Raw genomic sequence first — 14277 nt, 5'->3', positions numbered from 1 at the left:
CTTTCTCATGGCTTCCGCACGTCCCTCCCCGCCCGCCTGGAGGGCAGTTGGGGAGCGGTCCCCAACGTGGCCTGGGACCAACCTCGCTGGTGACCCGTGTCGCGGGCGCGCGCCCCAGGAGAGTGTGGGGAGGGGAGAGGATTCGGGGACGTAGCTGTGAGGATTCGGTGTGCGTGGGTCTGGCGGGTGGCCCGGACGGGGTCGGGGTCGTGGTTACGGTGGGTCGTTGTGGTGGTGGTGGTGGTGGTGGTGCTGGGGGTGGTGGTGGTGGTGGGGGGGGTGGTGGCGAAGTCCCCGAAGACAAAAGGAGCAGCGAGGGAGGGAGGAGCAAAAGCCTACAGCACCCGGTATTCCCAGGCGGTCTCCCATCCAAGTACTAACCAGGCCCGACCCTGCTTAGCTTCCGAGATCAGACGAGATCGGGCGCGTTCAGGGTGGTATGGCCGTAGACGCTAGCTGCCGCCTCCGGGAGCCCCAAGAGCCTGCCGAGGGCCCCGGCGTGCGTCTCCACGCTGCTCTCCTGGCACGGCTGGGAGTCCGGGTGGGGGCTGGCAGCCCGGGGCCAGCGGCCAGAGGCCCCGCGCGCCTGCTCGGGCAGCCGGTCTCGCCCAGGTGGCCGCTGGGTGGCTTTCTTCCCGAGGTGTCCTGCTGCCAGGACGAGGGTCAAGTTTTCTCGGGGGAAAATTTCTCAGTGCTCTCGGGCGCTTGTTCTTCTGGGAATGTCCACTGCTGTGGCCAAGGCGGGGGATGCACAGCTCGGGCCAGGGCAAGCAGCCGCCCTCCTCTGTCGCCTCCTGGAGCCGTATCCTTGGGTGGGTGCGTGGCTCCCAGCGGAGGTCTCGGGGACCCTTCCGGTCCTCTTCGTCCGGAAAGCGCCACTGCCCCTCCAGCCCATCAGGAAAACGGCAGCCGCGCCCTTCGCCGACCCACTCCGCCCTCCTCCACACTCAGGGCCTGGGGCTGCGGGGCTGAATCGTGAGGCTTTCCAGCCCAGGACTTCACCTCTGGCCCCTTTCACACCCGGGATCTTGGGAAGAAGAAACAAAACCAAACACAGCCAAAGCCATCTCCTCCGACCCGGGGCCCCTCCACATCCCTTCCAATCCCGGGTTCCTGCCGGCCTCCCGGGGCGTTTCTCCCAGGCAGGCCTTCGCGGCCACTACACGGGGCTGAGCACTCGAGTCCTCGGGTGTCACGGGGCCCGCGGCCACGCCAAGCACGCACGACTCCCGGGTCTCGTCTGCTCCTGGGTGCCCTGGGCCTCTTCCCTGTGCCGCTGCTGGGTCTTGTGCCCCTGCTTGGCCTCCTTCAGACCCGGCCCCATGCTACGCGGCCACGTGCTACAGGATCGTGCCAGCAGAACTGGCGCTGTCTGAGCCCCGTACCCACCCTCCTGCCATCCCTGGCCCTGCTAGCAAATGGCAGAGATCCTCTGGCCTCCGAGCCCAGACAAAAATCCTGATGCAGTTGGCCGAGGGGCCGCAAACCAAGGCTTCGCTTGTTCCCGCTCAGGCCCCAGCCATACCCTCTTGTCCTTCGGCTGCTCGTGTGTGGGGTGGGGGAGAGGAGGGTGCGTCCCCGTGCGTGCGTGCGTGGTCTGGGTGTCTCTGCGTGGTGTGTGTGTGTGTGTGTGTGTGTGTGTGTGTGTGTGTGTGTTAGATGCCGTGCCTGGTGTAGGTGGGGAAGAGCAAGCCCTCACGCACAGAGCCCCATCACACACTGGGGCCGGGCCGAGGGGGTCAATCTGCTCGGCCTGATTGCGTTGGGCATACATTGCAGAAGGTGGGTTTTCCAAGGCGGAGCAGAGGGTCCCGGCACCTGAGGTTGTCCACGGGGAGAATGTCTGTTCCACGGGGGCAAGCGGTCCCTTCCGTCGTGCCCAAGCCCATGTGACCCCGAAGGCCAGGTGGCCCCGGTACTTGAGCTGACTGAGGAGGGCTTTGAGACCCGGAGGGTGGCACAGGCGACTGGGCGCCAGCGGCGGCCCTCCCTCCCTTTGAGCGGGACGGGGACCTGCCGCTGGCATCCGGAGCTCTGGCGGCCTGCGCCCTCTGTCCCTGTGACCGCAGGCTCTGCCGTGGGAGGCGGGATCCCACGTAGAGGTCACGCGCTGGCTGCCCTGTCTTGGGTTGAGCGACGGAGCGCGACGTGGAGCAGCACCCGACTGAGGCTCCCTGCTTCTCTGTCCCCTGGCGTCTTGCCCTGGACCCAGTGCACCACCTTGTGGCGAGCCCATGTGTGGCGCGTCCCGCTGTGGGGCCCGCTGGGGTGCAGGACCCACTTTCTCATGGCTTCCGCACGTCCCTCCCCGCCCGCCTGGAGGGCAGTTGGGGAGCGGTCCCCAACGTGGCCTGGGACCAACCTCGCTGGTGACCCGTGTCGCGGGCGCGCGCCCCAGGAGAGTGTGGGGAGGGGAGAGGATTCGGGGACGTAGCTGTGAGGATTCGGTGTGCGTGGGTCTGGCGGGTGGTCCGGACGGTGTCGGGGTCGTGGTCACGGTGGGTCGTTGTGGTGGTGGTGGTGGTGGTGCTGGGGGTGGTGGTGGTGGTGGGGGGGTGGTGGCGAAGTCCCCGAAGACAAAAGGAGCAGCGAGGGAGGGAGGAGCAAAAGCCTACAGCACCCGGTATTCCCAGGCGGTCTCCCATCCAAGTACTAACCAGGCCCGACCCTGCTTAGCTTCCGAGATCAGACGAGATCAGGCGCGTTCAGGGTGGTATGGCCGTAGACGCTAGCCGCCGCCTCCGGGAGCCCCAAGAGCCTGCCGAGGGCCCCGGCGTGCGTCTCCACGCTGCTCTCCTGGCACGGCTGGGAGTCCGGGTGGGGGCTGGCAGCCCGGGGCCAGCGGCCAGAGGCCCCGCGCGCCTGCTCGGGCAGCCGGTCTCGCCCAGGTGGCCGCTGGGTGGCTTTCTTCCCGAGGTGTCCTGCTGCCAGGACGAGGGTCAAGTTTTCTCGGGGGAAAATTTCTCAGTGCTCTCGGGCGCTTGTTCTTCTGGGAATGTCCACTGCTGTGGCCAAGGCGGGGGACGCACAGCTCGGGCCAGGGCAAGCAGCCGCCCTCCTCCGTCGCCTCCTGGAGCCGTATCCTTGGGTGGGTGCGTGGCTCCCATCGGAGGTCTCGGGGACCCTTCCGGTCCTCTTCGTCCGGAAAGCGCCACTGCCCCTCCAGCCCATCAGGAAAACGGCAGCCGCGCCCTTCGCCGACCCGCTCCGCCCTCCTCCACACTCAGGGCCTGGGGCTGCGGGGCTGAATCGTGAGGCTTTCCAGCCCAGGACTTCACCTCTGGCCCCTTTCACACCCGGGATCTTGGGAAGAAGAAACAAAACCAAACACAGCCAAAGCCATCTCCTCCGACCTGGGGCCCCTCCACATCCCTTCCGATCCCGGGTTCCTGCCGGCCTCCCGGGGCGTTTCTCCCAGGCAGGCCTTCGCGGCCACTACACGGGGCTGAGCACTCGAGTCCTCGGGCGTCACGGGGCCCGCGGCCACGCCAAGCACGCACGACTCCCGGGTCTCGTCTGCTCCTGGGTGCCCTGGGCCTCTTCCCTGTGCCGCTGCTGGGTCTTGTGCCCCTGCTTGGCCTCCTTCAGACCCGGCCCCATGCTACGCGGCCACGTGCTACAGGATCGTGCCAGCAGAACTGGCGCTGTCTGAGCCCCGTACCCACCCTCCTGCCATCCCTGGCCCTGCTAGCAAATGGCAGAGATCCTCTGGCCTCCGAGCCCAGACAAAAATCCTGATGCAGTTGGCCGAGGGGCCGCAAACCAAGGCTTCGCTTGTTCCCGCTCAGGCCCCAGCCATACCCTCTTGTCCTTCGGCTGCTCGTGTGTGGGGTGGGGGAGAGGAGGGTGCGTCCCCGTGCGTGCGTGCGTGGTCTGGGTGTCTCTGCGTGGTGTGTGTGTGTGTGTGTGTGTGTGTGTGTGTGTGTGTGTTAGATGCCGTGCCTGGTGTAGGTGGGGAAGAGCAAGCCCTCACGCACAGAGCCCCATCACACACTGGGGCCGGGCCGAGGGGGTCAATCTGCTCGGCCTGATTGCGTTGGGCATACATTGCAGAAGGTGGGTTTTCCAAGGCGGAGCAGAGGGTCCCGGCACCTGAGGTTGTCCACGGGGAGAATGTCTGTTCCACGGGGGCAAGCGGTCCCTTCCGTCGTGCCCAAGCCCATGTGACCCCGAAGGCCAGGTAGCCCCGGTCCTTGAGCTGACTGAGGAGTGCTTTGAGACCCGGAGGGTGGCACAGGCGACTGGGCGCCAGCGGCGGCCCTCCCTCCCTTTGAGCGGGACGGGGAGCTGCCGCTGGCATCCGGAGCTCTGGCGGCCTGCGCCCTCTGTCCCTGTGACCGCAGGCTCTGCCGTGGGAGGCGGGATCCCACATAGAGGTCGCGCGCTGGCTGCCCTGTCTTGTGTTGAGCGACGGAGCGCGACGTGGAGCAGCACCCGACTGAGGCTCCCTGCTTCTCTGTCCACTGGCGTCTTGCCCTGCACCCAGTGCACCACCTTGTGGCGAGCCCAGGTGTGGCGTGTCCCGCTGTGGGGCCCGCTGGGGTGCAGGACCCACTTTCTCATGGCTTCCGCACGTCCCTCCCCGCCCGCCTGGAGGGCAGTTGGGGAGCGGTCCCCAACGTGGCCTGGGACCAACCTCGCTGGTGACCCGTGTCGCGGGCGTGCGCCCCAGGAGAGTGTGGGGAGGGGAGAGGATTCGGGGACGAAGCTGTGAGGATTCGGTGCGCGTGGGTCTGGCGGGTGGCCCGGACGGGGTCGGGGTCGTGGTCACGGTGGGTCGTTGTGGTGGTGGTGGTGGTGGTGGTGGTGCTGGGGGTGGTGGTGGTGGGGGGGGGTGGTGGCGAAGTCCCCGAAGACAAAACGAGCAGCGAGGGAGGGAGGAGCAAAAGCCTACAGCCCCCGGTATTCCCAGGCGGTCTCGCATCCAAGTACTAACCAGGCCCGACCCTGCTTAGCTTCCGAGATCAGACGAGATCGGGCGCGTTCAGGGTGGTATGGCCGTAGACGCTAGCCGCCGCCTCCGGGAGCCCCAAGAGCCTGCCGAGGGCCCCGGCGTGCGTCTCCACGCTGCTCTCCTGGCACGGCTGGGAGTCCGGGTGGGGGCTGGCAGCCCGGAGCCAGCGGCCAGAGGCCCCGCGCGCCTGCTCGGGCAGCCGGTCTCGCCCAGGTGGCCGCTGGGTGGCTTTCTTCCCGAGGTGTCCTGCTGCCAGGAAGAGGGTCAAGTTTTCTTGGGGGAAAATTTCTCAGTGCCCTCGGGCGCTTGTTCTTCTGGGAATGTTCACTGCTGTGGCCAAGGCGGGGGACGCACAGCTCGGGCCAGGGCAAGCAGCCGCCCTCCTCCGTCGCCTCCTGGAGCCGTATCCTTGGGTGGGTGCGTGGCTCCCAGCGGAGGTCTTGGGGACCCTTCCGGTCCTCTTCGTCCGGAAAGCGCCACTGCCCCTCCAGCCCATCAGGAAAACGGCAGCCGCGCCCTTCGCCGACCCGCTCCGCCCTCCTCCACACTCAGGGCCTGGGGCTGCGGGGCTGAATCGTGAGGCTTTTCAGCCCAGGACTTCACCTCTGGCCCCTTTCACACCCGGGATCTTGGGAAGAAGAAACAAAACCAAACACAGCCAAAGCCATCTCCTCCGACCCGGGGCCCCTCCACATCCCTTCCGATCACGGGTTCCTGCCGGCCTCCCGGGGCGTTTCTCCCAGGCAGGCTTTCGCGGCCACTACACGGGGCTGAGCACTCGAGTCCTCGGGCGTCACGGGGCCCGCGGCCACGCCAAGCACGCACGACTCCCGGGTCTCGTCTGCTCCTGGGTGCCCTGGGCCTCTTCCCTGTGCCGCTGCTGGGTCTTGTGCCCCTGCTTGGCCTCCTTCAGACCCGGCCCCGTGCTACACGGCCACGTGCTACAGGATCGTGCCAGCAGAACTGGCCCTGGCTGAGCCCCGTACCCACCCTCCTGCCATCCCTGGCCCTGCTAGCAAATGGCAGAGATCCTCTGGCCTCCGAGCCCAGACAAAAATCCTGATGCAGTTGGCCGAGGGGCCGCAAACCAAGGCTTCGCTTGTTCCCGCTCAGGCCCCAGCCATACCCTCTTGTCCTTCGGCTGCTCGTGTGTGGGGTGGGGGAGAGGAGGGTGCGTCCCCGTGCGTGTGTGCGTGGTCTGGGTGTCTCTGCGTGGTGTGTGTGTGTGTGTGTGTGTGTGTGTGTGTGTGTGTTAGATGCCGTGCCTGGTGTAGGTGGGGAAGAGCAAGCCCTCATGCACAGAGCCCCATCACACAGTGGGGCCGGGCCGAGGGGGTCAATCTGCTCGGCCTGATTGCGTTGGGCATACATTGCAGAAGGTGGGTTTTCCAAGGCGGAGCAGAGGGTCCCGGCACCTGAGGTTGTCCACGGGGAGAATGTCTGTTCCACGGGGGCAAGCGGTCGCTTCCGTCGTGCCCAAGCCCATGTGACCCCTAAGGCCAGGTGGCCCCGGTCCTTGAGCTGACTGAGGAGTGCTTTGAGACCCGGAGGGTGGCACAGGCGACTGGGCGCCAGCGGCGGCCCTCCCTCCCTTTGAGCGGGACGGGTAGCTGCCGCTGGCATCCGGAGCTCTGGCGGCCTGCGCCCTCTGTCCCTGTGACCGCAGGCTCTGCCGTGGGAGGCGGGATCCCACGTAGAGGTCGCGCGCTGGCTGCCCTGTCTTGGGTTGAGCGACGGAGCGCGACGTGGAGCAGCACCCGACTGAGGCTCCCTGCTTCTCTGTCCCCTGGCGTCTTGCCCTGGACCCAGTGCACCACCTTGTGGCGAGCCCAGGTGTGGCGCGTCCCGCTGTGGGGCCCGCAGGGGTGCAGGACCCACTTTCTCATGGCTTCCGCACGTCCCTCCCCGCCCGCCTGGAGGGCAGTTGGGGAGCGGTCCCCAACGTGGCCTGGGACCAACCTCGCTGGTTACCCGTGTCGCGGGCGCGCGCCCCAGGAGAGTGTGGGGGGGGAGAGGATTCGGGGACGTAGCTGTGAGGATTCGGTGTGCGTGGTTCTGGCGGGTGTCCCAGACGGGGTCGGGGTTGTGGTCACGGTGGGTCGTTGTGGTGGTGGTGGTGGTGGTGCTGGGGGTGGTGGTGGTGGGGGGGGTGGTGGCGAAGTCCCCGAAGACAAAAGGAGCAGCGAGGGAGGGAGGAGCAAAAGCCTACAGCACCCGGTATTCCCAGGCGGTCTCGCATCCAAGTACTAACCAGGCCCGACCCTGCTTAGCTTCCGAGATCAGACGAGATCGGGCGCGTTCAGGGTGGTATGGCCGTAGACGCTAGCCGCCGCCTCCGGGAGCCCCAAGAGCCTGCCGAGGGCCCCGGCGTGCGTCTCCACGCTGCTCTCCTGGCACGGCTGGGATTCCGGGTGGGGGCTGGCAGCCCGGGGCCAGCGGCCAGAGGCCCCGCGCGTCTGCTCGGGCAGCCGGTCTCGCCCAGGTGGCCGCTGGGTGGCTTTCTTCCCGAGGTGGCCTGCTGACAGGACGAGAGTCAAGTTTTCTCGGGGGAAAATTTCTCAGTGCTCTCGGGCGCTTGTTCTTCTGGGAATGTTCACTGCTGTGGCCAAGGCGGGGGACGCACAGCTCGGGCCAGGGCAAGCAGCCGCCCTCCTCCGTCGCCTCCTGGAGCCGTATCCTTGGGTGGGTGCGTGGCTCCCAGCGGAGGTCTCGGGGACCCTTCCGGTCCTCTTCGTCCGGAAAGCGCCACTGCCCCTCCAGCCCATCAGGAAAACGGCAGCCGCGCCCTTCGCCGACCCGCTCCGCCCTCCTCCACGCTCAGGGCCTGGGGCTGCGGGGCTGAATCGTGAGGCTTTCCAGCCCAGGACTTCACCTCTGGCCCCTTTCACACCCGGGATCTTGGGAAGAAGAAACAAAACCAAACACAGCCAAAGCCATCTCCTCCGACCCGGGGCCCCTCCACATCCCTTCCGATCCCGCGTTCCTGCCGGCATCCCCGGGCGTTTCTCCCAGGCAGGCCTTCGCGGCCACTACACGGGGCTGAGCACTCGAGTCCTCGGGCATCACGGGGCCGGCGGCCACGCCAAGCACGCACGACTCCCAGTTCTCGTCTGCTCCTGGGTGCCCTGGGCCTCTTCCCTGTGCCGCTGCTGGGTCTTGTGCCCCTGCTTGGCCTCCTTCAGACCCGGCCCCGTGCTACGCGGCCACGTGCTACAGGATCGTGCCAGCAGAACTGGCCCTGGCTGAGCCCCGTACCCACCCTCCTGCCATCCCTGGCCCTGCTAGCAAATGGCAGAGATCCTCTGGCCTCCGAGCCCAGACAAAAATCCTGATGCAGTTGGCCGAGGGGCCGCAAACCAAGGCTTCGCTTGTTCCCGCTCAGGCCCCAGCCATACCCTCTTGTCCTTCGGCTGCTCGTGTGTGGGGTGGGGGAGAGGAGGGTGCGTCCCCGTGCGTGCGTGCGTGGTCTGGGTGTCTCTGCGTGGTGTTTGTGTGTGTGTGTGTGTGTGTGTGTGTGTGTTAGATGCCGTGCCTGGTGTAGGTGGGGAAGAGCAAGTCCTCACGCACAGAGCCCCATCACACACTGGGGCCGGGCCGAGGGGGTCAATCTGCTCGGCCTGATTGCGTTGGGCATACATTGCAGAAGGTGGGTTTTCCAAGGCGGAGCAGAGGGTCCCGGCACCTGAGGTTGTCCACGGGGAGAATGTCTGTTCCACGGGGGCAAGCGGTCCCTTCCGTCGTGCCCAAGCCCATGTGACCCCGAAGGCTAGGTGGCCCCGGTCATTGAGCTGACTGAGGAGTGCTTTGAGACCCGGAGGGTGGCACAGGCGACTGGGCGCCAGCGGCGGCCCTCCCTCCCTTTGAGCGGGACGGGGAGCTGCCGCTGGCATCCGGAGCTCTGGCGGCCTGCGCCCTCTGTCCCTGTGACCGCAGGCTCTGCCGTGGGAGGCGGGATCCCACATAGAGGTCACGCGCTGGCTGCCCTGTCTTGTGTTGAGCGACGGAGCGCGACGTGGAGCAGCACCCGACTGAGGCTCCCTGCTTCTCTGTCCCCTGGCGTCTTGCCCTGGACCCAGTGCACCACCTTGTGGCGAGCCCATGTGTGGCGCGTTCCGCTGTGGGGCCCGCTGGGGTGCAGGACCCACTTTCTCATGGCTTCCGCACGTCCCTCCCTGCCCGCCTGGAGGGCAGTTGGGGAGCCGTCCCCAACGTGGCCTGGGACCAACCTCGCTGGTGACCCGTGTCGCGGGCGCGCGCCCCAGGAGAGTGTGGGGAGGGGAGAGGATTCGGGGACGTAGCTGTGAGGATTCGGTGTGCGTGGGTCTGGCGGGTGGCCCGGACGGGGTCGGGGTCGTGGTCACGGTGGGTCGTTGTGGTGGTGGTGGTGGTGGTGGTGCTGGGGGTGGTGGTGGTGGTGGGGGGGGTGGTGGCGAAGTCCCCGAAGACAAAAGGAGCAGCGAGGGAGGGAGGAGCAAAAGCCTACAGCACCCGGTACTCCCAGGCGGTCTCCCATCCAAGTACTAACCAGGCCCGACCCTGCTTAGCTTCCGAGATCAGACGAGATCGGGCGCGTTCAGGGTGGTATGGCCGTAGACGCTAGCCGCCGCCTCCGGGAGCCCCAAGAGCCTGCCGAGGGCCCCGGCGTGCGTCTCCACGCTGCTCTCCTGGCACAGCTGGGAGTCCGGGTGGGGGCTGGCAGCCCGGGGCCAGCGGCCAGAGGCCCCGCGCGCCTGCTCGGGCAGCCGGTCTCGCCCAGGTGGCCGCTGGGTGGCTTTCTTCCCGAGGTGTCCTGCTGCCAGGACGAGGGTCAAGTTTTCTCGGGGGAAAATTTCTCAGTGCTCTCGGGCGCTTGTTCTTCTGGGAATGTCCACTGCTGTGGCCAAGGCGGGGGACGCACAGCTCGGGCCAGGGCAAGCAGCCGCCCTCCTCCGTCGCCTCCTGGAGCCGTATCCTTGGGTGGGTGCGTGGCTCCCAGCGGAGGTCTCGGGGACCCTTCCGGTCCTCTTCGTCCGGAAAGCGCCACTGCCCCTCCAGCCCATCAGGAAAACGTCAGCCGCGCCCTTCGCCGACCCGCTCCGCCCTCCTCCACACTCAGGGCCTGGGGCTGCGGGGCTGAATCGTGAGGCTTTCCAGCCCAGGACTTCACCTCTGGCCCCTTTCACACCCGGGATCTTGGGAAGAAGAAACAAAACCAAACACAGCCAAAGCCATCTCCTCCGACCCGGGGCCCCTCCACATCCCTTCCGATCCCGGGTTCCTGCCGGCCTCCCGGGGCGTTTCTCCCAGGCAGGCCTTCGCGGCCACTACACGGGGCTGAGCACTCGAGTCCTCGGGCGTCACGGGGCCCGCGGCCACGCCAAGCACGCACGACTCCCGGGTCTCGTCTGCTCCTGGGTGCCCTGGGCCTCTTCCCTGTGCCGCTGCTGGGTCTTGTGCCCCTGCTTGGCCTCCTTCAGACCCGACCCCGTGCTACGCGGCCACGTGCTACAGGATCGTGCCAGCAGAACTGGCCCTGGCTGAGCCCCGTACCCACCCTCCTGCCATCCCTGGCCCTGCTAGCAAATGGCAGAGATCCTCTGGCCTCTGAGCCCAGACAAAAATCCTGATGCAGTTGGCCGAGGGGCCGCAAACCAAGGCTTCGCTTGTTCCCGCTCAGGCCCCAGCCATACCCTCTTGTCCTTCGGCTGCTCGTGTGTGGGGTGGGGGAGAGGAGGGTGCGTCCCCGTGCGTGCGTGCGTGGTCTGGGTGTCTCTGCGTGGTGTGTGTGTGTGTGTGTGTGTGTGTGTTAGATGCCGTGCCTGGTGTAGGTGGGGAAGAGCAAGCCCTCACGCACAGAGCCCCATCACACACTGGGGCCGGGCCGAGGGGGTCAATCTGCTCGGCCTGATTGCGTTGGGCATACATTGCAGAAGGTGGGTTTTCCAAGGCGGAGCAGAGGGTCCCGGCACCTGAGGTTGTCCACGGGGAGAATGTCTGTTCCACGGGGGCAAGCGGTCCCTTCCGTCGTGCCCAAGCCCATGTGACCCCGAAGGCCAGGTGGCCCCGGTCCTTGAGCTGACTGAGGAGTGCTTTGAGACCCGGAGGGTGGCACAGGCGACTGGGCGCCAGCGGCGGCCCTCCCTCCCTTTGAGCGGGACTGGGAGCTGCCGCTGGCATCCGGAGCTCTGGCGGCCTGCGCCCTCTGTCCCTGTGACCGCAGGCTCTGCCGTGGGAGGCGGGATCCCACGTAGAGGTCGCGCGCTGGCTGCCCTGTCTTGGGTTGAGCGACGGAGCGCGACGTGGAGCAGCACCCGACTGAGGCTCCCTGCTTCTCTGTCCCCTGGCGTCTTGCCCTGGACCCAGTGCACCACCTTGTGGCGAGCCCAGGTGTGGCGCGTCCCGCTGTGGGGCCCGCTGGGGTGCAGGACCCACTTTCTCATGGCTTCCGCACGTCCCTCCCCGCCCGCCTGGAGGGCAGTTGGGGAGTGGTCCCCAACGTGGCCTGGGACCAACCTCGCTGGTGACCCGTGTCGCGGGCGCACGCCCCAGGAGAGTGTGGGGAGGGGAGAGGATTCGGGGACGTAGCTGTGAGGATTCGGTGTGCGTGGGTCTGGCGGGTGGCCCGGACGGTGTCGGGGTCGTGGTCACGGTGGGTCGTTGTGGTGGTGGTGGTGGTGGTGGTGCTGGGGGTGGTGGTGGTGGTGGGGGGGGTGGTGGCGAAGTCCCCGAAGACAAAAGGAGCAGCGAGGGAGGGAGGAGCAAAAGCCTACAGCACCCGGTATTCCCAGGCGGTCCCCCATCCAAGTACTAACCAGGCCCGACCCTGCTTAGCTTCCGAGATCAGACAAGATCGGGCGCGTTCAGGGTGGTATGGCCGTAGACGCTAGCCGCCGCCTCCGGGAGCCCCAAGAGCCTGCCGAGGGCCCCGGCGTGCGTCTCCACGCTGCTCTCCTGGCACGGCTGGGAGTCCGGGTGGGGGCTGGCAGCCCGGGGCCAGCGGCCAGAGGCCCCGCGCGCCTGCTCGGGCAGCCGGTCTCGCCCAGGTGGCCGCTGGGTGGCTTTCTTCCCGAGGTGTCCTGCTGCCAGGACGAGGGTCAAGTTTTCTCGGGGGAAAATTTCTCAGTGCTCTCGGGCGCTTGTTCTTCTGGGAATGTCCACTGCTGTGGCCAAGGCGGGGGACGCACAGCTCGGGCCAGGGCAAGCAGCCGCCCTCCTCCATCGCCTCCTGGAGCCGTATCCTTGGGTGGGTGCGTGGCTCCCAGCGGAGGTCTCGGGGACCTTTCTGGTCCTCTTCGTCCGGAAAGCGCCACTGCCCCTCCAGCCCATCAGGAAAACGGCAGCCGCGCCCTTCGCCGACCCGCTCCGCCCTCCTCCACACTCAGGGCCTGGGGCTGCGGGGCTGAATCGTGAGGCTTTCCAGCCCAGGACTTCACCTCTGGCCCCTTTCACACCCGGGATCTTGGGAAGAAGAAACAAAACCAAACACAGACAAAGCCATCTCCTCCGACCCGGGGCCCCTCCACATCCCTTCCGATCCCGGGTTCCTGCCGGCCTCCCGGGGCGTTTCTCCCAGGCAGGCCTTCGCGGCCACTACACGGGGCTGAGCACTCGAGTCCTCGTGCATCACGGGGCCCGCGGCCACGCCAAGCACGCACGACTCCCGGGTCTCGTCTGCTCCTGGGTGTCCTGGGCCTCTTCCCTGTGCCGCTGCTGGGTCTTGTGCCCCTGCTTGGCCTCCTTCAGACCCGGCCCCGTGCTACGCGGCCACGTGCTACAGGATCGTGCCAGCAGAACTGGCCCTGGCTGAGCCCCGTACCCACCCTCCTGCCATCCCTGGCCCTGCTAGCAAATGGCAGAGATCCTCTGGCCTCCGAGCCCAGACAAAAATCCTGATGCAGTTGGCCGAGGGGCCGCAAACCAAGGCTTCGCTTGTTCCCGCTCAGGCCCCAGCCATACCCTCTTGTCCTTCGGCTGCTCGTGTGTGGGGTGGGGGAGAGGAGGGTGCATCCCCGTGCGTGCGTGCGTGGTCTGGGTGTCTCTGCGTGGTGTGTGTGTGTGTGTGTGTGTGTGTGTGTGTGTTAGATGCCGTGCCTGGTGTAGGTGGGGAAGAGCAAGCCCTCACGCACAGAGCCCCATCACACACTGGGGCCGGGCCGAGGGGGTCAACCTGCTCGGCCTGATTGCGTTGGGCATACATTGCAGAAGGTGGGTTTTCCAAGGCGGAGCAGAGGGTCCCGGCACCTGAGGTTGTCCACGGGGAAAATGTCTGTTCCACAGGGGCAAGCGGTCCCTTCCGTCGTGCCCAAGCCCATGTGACCCCGAAGGCCAGGTGGCCCCGGTCCTTGAGCTGACTGAGGAGTGCTTTGAGACCCGGAGGGTGGCACAGGCGACTGGGCGCCAGCGGCGGCCCTCCCTCCCTTTGAGCGTGACGGGGAGCTGCCGCTGGCATCCGGAGCTCTGGCGGCCTACGCCCTCTGTCCCTGTGACCGCAGGCTCTGCCGTGGGAGGCGGGATCCCACGTAGAGGTCGCGCGCTGGTTGCCCTGTCTTGAGTTGAGCGACGGAGCGCGACGTGGAGCAGCACCCGACTGAGGCTCCCTGCTTCTCTGTCCCCTGGCGTCTTGCCCTGGACCCAGTGCACCACCTCGTGGCGAGCCCAGGTGTGGCGCGTCCCGCTGTGGGGCCCGCTGGGGTGCAGGACCCACTTTATCATGGCTTCCGCACGTCCCTCCCCGCCCGCCTGGAGGGCAGTTGGGGAGCGGTCCCCAACGTGGCCTGGGACCAACCTCGCTGGTGACCCGTGTCGCGGGCGCGCGCCCCAGAAGAGTGTGGGGACGGGAGAGGATTCGGGGACGTAGCTGTGAGGATTCGGTGTGCGTGGGTCTGGCGGGTGGCCCGGTCGGGGTCGGGGTCGTGGTCACGGTGGGTCGTTGTGGTGGTGGTGGTGGTGGTGCTGGGGGTGGTGGTGGTGGTGGGGGGGTGGTGGCGAAGTCCCCGAAGACAAAAGGAGCAGCGAGGGAGGGAGGAGCAAAAGCCTACAGCACCCGGTATTCCCAGGCGGTCTCCCATCCAAGTACTAACCAGGCCCGACCCTGCTTAGCTTCCGAGATCAGACGAGATCGGGCGCGTTCAGGGTGGTATGGCCGTAGACGTTAGCCGCCGCCTCCGGGAGCCCCAAGAGCCTGCCGAGGGCCCCGGCGTGCGTCTCCACACTGCTCTCCTGGCACGGCTGGGAGTCCGGGTGGGGGCTGGCAGCCCGGGGCCAGCGGCCAGAGGCCCCGCGCGCCTGCTCGGGCAGCCGGTCTCGCCCAGGTGGCCGCTGGGTGGCTTTCTTCCCGAGGTGTC

The 14277-nt window shown here is 67.3% G+C and overlaps 7 non-coding genes across 7 annotated transcripts; all 7 read right to left on the bottom strand.

Moving 5' to 3' along the window:
• Nucleotides 1-332: 332 nt before the first annotated feature.
• LOC141412131 (5S ribosomal RNA) lies at nucleotides 333-451 on the bottom strand. Its single transcript, XR_012436970.1, has one exon. It is a non-coding gene; the product is annotated as a 5S ribosomal RNA (ribosomal RNA).
• Nucleotides 452-2608: 2157 nt separating this feature from the next.
• LOC141412585 (5S ribosomal RNA) lies at nucleotides 2609-2727 on the bottom strand. Its single transcript, XR_012437427.1, has one exon. It is a non-coding gene; the product is annotated as a 5S ribosomal RNA (ribosomal RNA).
• Nucleotides 2728-4887: 2160 nt separating this feature from the next.
• On the bottom strand, nucleotides 4888-5006 carry LOC141412986 (5S ribosomal RNA). Its single transcript, XR_012437828.1, has one exon. It is a non-coding gene; the product is annotated as a 5S ribosomal RNA (ribosomal RNA).
• A 2150-nt stretch (nucleotides 5007-7156) lies between these two features.
• Nucleotides 7157-7275, bottom strand: LOC141412853 (5S ribosomal RNA). The gene has a single exon (XR_012437695.1). It is a non-coding gene; the product is annotated as a 5S ribosomal RNA (ribosomal RNA).
• Nucleotides 7276-9430: 2155 nt separating this feature from the next.
• On the bottom strand, nucleotides 9431-9549 carry LOC141412474 (5S ribosomal RNA). The gene has a single exon (XR_012437313.1). It is a non-coding gene; the product is annotated as a 5S ribosomal RNA (ribosomal RNA).
• A 2147-nt stretch (nucleotides 9550-11696) lies between these two features.
• LOC141412725 (5S ribosomal RNA) lies at nucleotides 11697-11815 on the bottom strand. The gene has a single exon (XR_012437567.1). It is a non-coding gene; the product is annotated as a 5S ribosomal RNA (ribosomal RNA).
• A 2149-nt stretch (nucleotides 11816-13964) lies between these two features.
• On the bottom strand, nucleotides 13965-14083 carry LOC141412130 (5S ribosomal RNA). Its single transcript, XR_012436969.1, has one exon. It is a non-coding gene; the product is annotated as a 5S ribosomal RNA (ribosomal RNA).
• Nucleotides 14084-14277: the final 194 nt, after the last annotated feature.

The sequence above is a fragment of the Castor canadensis genome, chromosome 10, assembly GCF_047511655.1.
Source record: "Castor canadensis chromosome 10, mCasCan1.hap1v2, whole genome shotgun sequence".
NCBI lineage: Eukaryota > Metazoa > Chordata > Mammalia > Rodentia > Castoridae > Castor > Castor canadensis.
The sequence above is the reverse complement of the archived record's forward strand: the minus strand, read 5'-3'. Positions and strand labels throughout refer to the sequence as shown.